This window comes from Piliocolobus tephrosceles, chromosome 11, assembly GCF_002776525.5.
Source record: "Piliocolobus tephrosceles isolate RC106 chromosome 11, ASM277652v3, whole genome shotgun sequence".
Lineage (NCBI taxonomy): Eukaryota > Metazoa > Chordata > Mammalia > Primates > Cercopithecidae > Piliocolobus > Piliocolobus tephrosceles.
Window position 1 is genome coordinate 61312457 of NC_045444.1, and position 6597 is coordinate 61319053.

The following is a 6597-nucleotide window of genomic DNA, read 5'->3' on the forward strand; positions in this document are numbered from 1 at the left end:
CATTGCACTCCCGTCTGGGAGACAAGAGAGAGACTCTGTCTCAAAAAAAACCCAAAAAAACAAACAAACAACAACAACAACAACAAACCCATAATTGCTATTGTGGAGATGCATCAGAAAATCCCTAGTTATCCAAAGAAATAATAGCCAAATGTTTTGTGTTGAATTTGGCATTTTAAGGCAGAGGGCCCTGTCTGGTATAGTCTCAAATGATACCATGAGGGCAGCCCTTACTTGAGCTACTCAAAAGGCAACTCTGGTTCTCACCCACTTAATGGGTCCCTTGAGGTGAGATTCATGAAGAGGTAATGAACAGACAAGAAATCTTGCTTAATTAGGTCTTTGGTTGATATTAACATGGTCTATATTCCCTCTTATTCCCCCTCCCCGCCATCTAACTCATTTGCAAAGGGCAGAGTAATTAGCAGAAGAAAAGGGGACAGACCACACCCAGTCTTGGTGATAAAAATGTGAGTAATGCTTTTCCAAAAATAACTTACAGAGAAAGGAGGACATGATTGTTGCTGCCTTTAAGTATTTGAAGGCCATTTCGTGGAATAGGGATTAGACTTGTTTTATATGCCTCAAGAGGTAGAACTTGGGCCACTAAAAGTTATACGGAGAAAGACTTCAATTCAATGTAAGGGAGAATTTACAGACTATCAAAGCTCTGCAGAGATCGCAAGTGCTCCTTTGACAGAGAGTGAATATCCTGCCCTGGACATGTCCAAGCAGAGATCAAAAGCTACCTGTTGGGTTTATCCTAGAAAGTGGGTGTAGGCAGAGGTAGAATAGGTGACTTTTAATGGTCTTTCTAACCCTGAGATCCTGAGATTCTATGATCATAAACTACTGGATTTTATTGATTCAAGGAAAAAAAAATTTTTTTTAATAAAAAACTTTATCCTGTAGTTAGAAGTGGTTCAATAGCTGAGACAAAACAACAAAGTTTAGGCTTCCTTAACCCTGAAATTGACACATGAGGACTTCAAACCCATTTTATGAGATGAAGATCTCTTAAGCTTGCCTACGATTTCTGCTACTTCCCAATGCTGTTTTGGTGCTACTTCTGAGAGCAGCTATGCTGTTTCCAATCTCTTCCTGTATCACCCTCATGCAAAGATTAGCTGCTTTACTGATAATCCACTGACACTAAGCATTTTGTGTTTCTGTAGCATTTACTTAAGATCTGGAAGTTACAGGATGAGGATACCTTCGTATAACTCACAGCCTCCCTTCATTTTGTGCCTATTCTTCTCTTTAATTTCTTTTCCTTTTTAAAACTAAGACCACGTTCTTCACATAGATCAATTCTGTGAGTACCCAGACTTTTCAGAATCTGGTCTTCTAATCTGTATTAGTCAGAATAGGTGTGATGATTGTTTCATAACAAATTAACTCTAAAACCCTAGAGGCTATCACAACAAAATGTTATTTCCTACTCTTGATAGATATTCAGTATGGGTCATTAAGGGTGTCTGCTCCAAAGAGCCACCCTGGGAACCAGGCTGACAGAGGCTCCACCATTTCAACAATTCAAATGCTCCTCTATGTTTCTATGTCAAAGTGACACCTGATTTCACTTCTTATAGCTCATTGGCCAGAAGATGCCCAACATAACTCCACTAACCTTAAAGGGCTTGGAAATACAGGGAAGCCATAGAACATTTGGTGAGCATTACTGCCTCAGGTTCATACCCAAGTAGGAATTTTCATAACAAAAGTGGCTCCCTCCTTGAAAGGAATTCTTATACTTCCCACTAAAAGAATGATGTTTCCCACTAAAAGAATGATGTTTTCTTCTTTGACTTAACATTCCTATTCTCAACTAAATTTTGCCACAATTCAGCAATAATTTCTGAGATAAATCTTAAATTATGAAGGTAAGAACTCTGCTTAGCTGTTATATTTATGTTTGTTGTGTAACTTAATGGGCAGTATTTGAAAGTTTAGATGATATCACAACTATCCAAATGCAATACATTAGATTAGCCAGTAGTCACAAATTATTTCTGGCTCAGAAAGAAAGTAATTATGAAGATACAGCCTTTATTCTTTTGGTTTTACTATGCCTGTATATTTTGAGCTAGGACTTTCTTTAGTCCAATCTTTAATAGCATTAGTTTACGTGTCAGTATTTCCACTACTCAAGAATGGATTATTTACTTCTAGTTAAAGATGCTTGAGGATTTTTATTACTTGTGACAAAATTGATGATAGAAGAGAGATATTTCAATCTGGGTTTTAATAGTTTCCCAAATTTGATCTATCTTTTCAAAGACTGCAATTTACTCTGAAAAGCTCAGGTTTTAGATTTTTCATCTGTATCAGCAGTATGTTTATGAGTACAGAATCTACTTTGCCTCTCACTTTTTTATAATTGCTATTTCTGGCCCATAATACCAGTTACAGTACTTTGTCTGTGAGGCACTTTATACCCCACTTTTTAAAAATTGCTTTTAATTCAGGCTGTCTTTCCTTGTCTGCTCTGATGCCCATTTTGGTAAAATTTTCTGAAAGATAACTCGTACATGGGCAGGGTGTCTCAGGCAATTCCTATAACATGGTTAATGTTAACACAAGTGAGAAATATCTTAGAAACATATGCTATCTCAAAACGCCATATTTGTGCCTCAAAGAAGCAGAGTTTACTAAAGCAATCAACTAGATAAAACCAAACAAAGTACGAACATCCTCCAAATAAAAAATGTGAAAAAAACAATTTTTAAAACCTTTTAAGTTTGGGGGTATCCGTGCAGGTTTGTTACATAGGTAAACTTGTGTCATGGGGGTTTGTTGTACAGATTATTTCATCACCTAGGTATTAAGCCTAGTACCCATTAGTTATTTTTCCTGAGACTCTCCCTCCTCCCATCCTCCACCTTCATATAAGCCCCAGTGTGTGCTCCTCTCCTCTGTGTATCCATGTGTTTTCATCATTTAACCCTCACTTATAAGTGAGAACATGCAGTATTTGGTTTTTTGTTCCTGTTTTAGTTTGTTAAGGATAATGGCCTGCAGCTCCACCCAAGTCCCTTCAAAGGATCTCATTCTTTCTTTAGCTGCATAGTATTCCATGGTATGTATGTACCACACTATCTTTATTCAGTCTATCATTGATGGGCATTTAAGTTGATTCCATGCCTTTGCTATTGTGAATAATGCTGTAATGAACATACACTACATCTGTCTTTATAACAGAATGATTTATATGCCTTTGGGTATATACCCAGTAATGGAATTTCTGGGTTGAATGGTATTTCTGTCTTTAGGTCTTTGAGGAATAGCCACACTGTCTTCCACAATGGTTGAACTAATTTACACTCTTACCAACAGTGTGTAAGTGTTCCTTTTTTCCCACAACCTCACCAGTGTCTGCTACTTTTTGACTTTTTAGTAATAGCCATTCTGACTGGTGTGAGATGATATCTCATTGTGGGTTTGATTTGCATTACTCTCATGATCAGTGATATTGAGTTTTTTTTCATATATTTGTTGGTCACATGTATGTCTTCTTTTGAAAAGTGTCTGTTCATGTCCTTTTCCCACTTTTTTATGGGGTTGTTTGGTTTTTTTTATTGTAAATTTTTAAGTTGCTTATAGATGCTGGATATTAGACCTTTGTCAGATGCATCGTTTGCAGAAATGATGTAGGTTGTCTATTTACTCTGATGACAGTTTATTTTGCTGTGCAGAAGCTCTTCAGTTTAATTGATCCTATTTGTCAATTTTTGCTTTGGTTGCAATTGCTTTTCTCATCTTCATTATGGACAGTGCCTATGTCCTGAATGGTATTGCCTAGGTTGTTTTCCAGGATTTTTATAGTTTTGAGTTTCACATTTAAGTCTTTAATCCATCTTGAGTTAATTTTTGTGTATGATGTAAGGAAGGGGTCCAATTTTAATCTTCTGCATATGGCTAGCCAGTTATCCCAGCACCACTTATTGACTAGGGAATCCTTTCGCCATTGCTTGTGAAGAAACAATTTTAATATCATTTTAGTCATAGATGTTGAGAGTCTCTGACCCTGGCCTGTCTGCTAATGAGGGTGCTAACACTTAGCGGGGAAGAGACTCACTCAAAATCACAGAGACAAATCTAAGAGCCAAATGTGGATTTTGTGTTAATTGATGAAGAAAACATTATGTCCCTCAAACTCATGTGCGGATGTGATGAGATGGCAGAGAGACAAAGAGCCAAGCAGCTTCCTGCCATGTTTACTCACTCACTTTTTCACTTAAAAATTTATAGAATTCCTATTTGTAGAATTCCTATTATGTCAGGTGCTCTACCAAGTACTAGAGACAGAATCAAGAAAAAGGCAAAACCTCTGTCCTCAAGGGGCTTGCTCTCTCTTTTTCTAACATTGAATAGACTTTCATTGTTTATTTAAGACTAGACCTCTAGACATCTAGACATTCCTCTTTATAGGTCCTAGGCTCTACAAGCCTATCTACTCCAAATGTGTTCCACGCTTCTGCCTGAAATGTTTATCATATATATGATATATCTTCCCTTATAATTGAGAAATCTTATTGTGGAAAACATTTTAAGCTGCCAGTTAATTTGTAAATTATTTTGAGTACTGTAAGGTGATGATGATGATGTTAGAACTTTGTAACACAGTGTATTGGTGGCCTCCTAACTTTCACCCCTTGAGACTTTCCATTGTTTAAGAGAAACCAATTCCTTATGTTAAATCTCTTACAGGTTGAAAAACTTAGAGCAGTTTCTGTTTGTTGTATTAAATCCTGTCCTTTACACTAGACCAGTCCACTTGCAACAGTAGGGACTTAATTCAGTTCAGATGAATGACATGAACTCTTAGAATTTACCTGAAAAGAGGTAGAAATTTGTTGAAGCCCCAGAAGCATTGTATAGGAGAGTAAATGATATTTGGTCTTGAAATTTTCTTAAAAAGGTGATGAGAGAATTAGTTTCAAATGATTAAGCAGTATTATTTAACAAAATGCCTGCAGAGCCGCTCAGAAAGACTATGCTCTGGAGATAATAATGAGTCAGTTATTCTTGAGTGCAGGAGGGCAAGAATGGAACCCAGGAGGCCCCAGGTTCAAGGAAAGTAGTCTGTGGGTACCCCAGAGGTGGCCAGCAGTGAGAGTTGGGTAAGTTTCATAGTTCTTGCATAGCATCACTGAACATGTTACTGTGGCTGGCTACAGCAATGGTGAAAGTCGGTGATGAAAGTGTTTGCATCACATTGCAACAGTGGGGATTTGCCAACACTGGTTTGACTGGCACTAAGCAGGACCTTCAACTCATCCAGAGTAAAGTGACCCATATGTTAGCTGACCCCAAGGGCAACCTCCATGATGACCTCCTCTGCCACTCCTTTAAATTTATCATAAAAAATCTATTTGCATGAAAGCATTTGGGAACAATGCAGATTTTACTGAGGGTTTCATAGGAAAGAGTGAAGACAGGATTTACATTGTACAAACAAGTATATATGTTCCTAGACTTATGATTCTTCAACTTATAATGGTACACATTCAATTGAAAGTGTACTTTGAATTTTGATCTTTTCCTAGGCTGGTGATAAGAGGTACAATACTCAAGATGCTGGACAGTGACAGCAAGCCACAGCTCCCAGTCAGCTACGTGATCCTGAGAGTAAAGAACTGATACTCTATAGAGGACTGTGTTGCCAGATTATTTTGCCCAACCGCAGTCTGATACAAGTGTTCTGAGTGCATTTAAGGTGAGCTACACTAAGCTAGGGTGTTTGGTAGGTTAGATGTATTAAATATATTTTCAACTTAGGACATTTTCAAATTAAGATGGGTTTATTGGAACATAACCCTATTGTAGGTTGAGAAGCATCTGTATCTCTCTCTCTCTCTCTCTCACACACACACACACACATGCACACACACACACATATACACACAAATCCCTTGAGACTTATCTCCCAAATCTTCACCTGACCTCCAGCCATAAATTTGGCTTCTCTCTCACTTGCTCAATGCAAACCATATTCTTGACAAGTCTGTTACAGGTATTGGTGAATACATTTAGAGATGGACAGAGAAGGATTGGGTCAGTTTATGACAGTAGTAGATTCTTGAATTCACATTAGGATGAACTCTGCAATCATCTTTTGTGACACCTTTTCTATATTATGGTATTTACATGGTAATGCCAAGACCTTTGTGTACTTTTCTTTGCAGTTGTGAAATGAGATAGCATTTTATTTTCATCTTCTTTTCTATATCCATTCTTGTCAGATTATCAGGAAACAATGTTCTATTTCTTGGCAAAAAGAAAGTGGATAGCAAAAGGTGGCTACCTTTTCTTTCCCTGCTTCAGTAATTTTTGTAGGTGAGAAATCATATTTAGGCTTCAGTTCCAATAGTCCAAGAGACTCAGGGTTCAACTTGTCAGCATCCAAGAACAATGGTTTCCACACATAATTGCCACATATGTGCTTTTTGGGGCTCTACCATTTATGAATGTCTACCATGTTTTTACAATTATTTTTTCTCACTTAATTCACTCAATACACTTTAAGGTATGTATTATCAACCACATTTAGTAATTGAACAATCTGAAGTGGAGAGAAGTTAATTCATTTGTCTG